Raw genomic sequence first — 235 nt, forward strand, 5'->3', positions numbered from 1 at the left:
CTTCTGCAACAGTATCTCCCCAGAAGCAATCAACTCTCTGATCTTGTGATACCTGACATCAATGTGCTTGGTTCTCGCATGGTACACCTGGTTCTTAGCCAGATAAATAGCACTCTGACTGTCACAATGCAACTGAACTCCACCTTGCTCAATGCCCAGTTCCTTTACTAGCCCAGTAAGCCATAAGGCTTTTTTAGCAACTTCAGCTACTGCCATATACTCAGCTTCAGTTGTA

The sequence above is a fragment of the Phalaenopsis equestris genome, unplaced genomic scaffold, assembly GCF_001263595.1.
Source record: "Phalaenopsis equestris unplaced genomic scaffold, ASM126359v1 Scaffold000096, whole genome shotgun sequence".
Classification (NCBI taxonomy): Eukaryota; Viridiplantae; Streptophyta; class Magnoliopsida; order Asparagales; family Orchidaceae; genus Phalaenopsis; species Phalaenopsis equestris.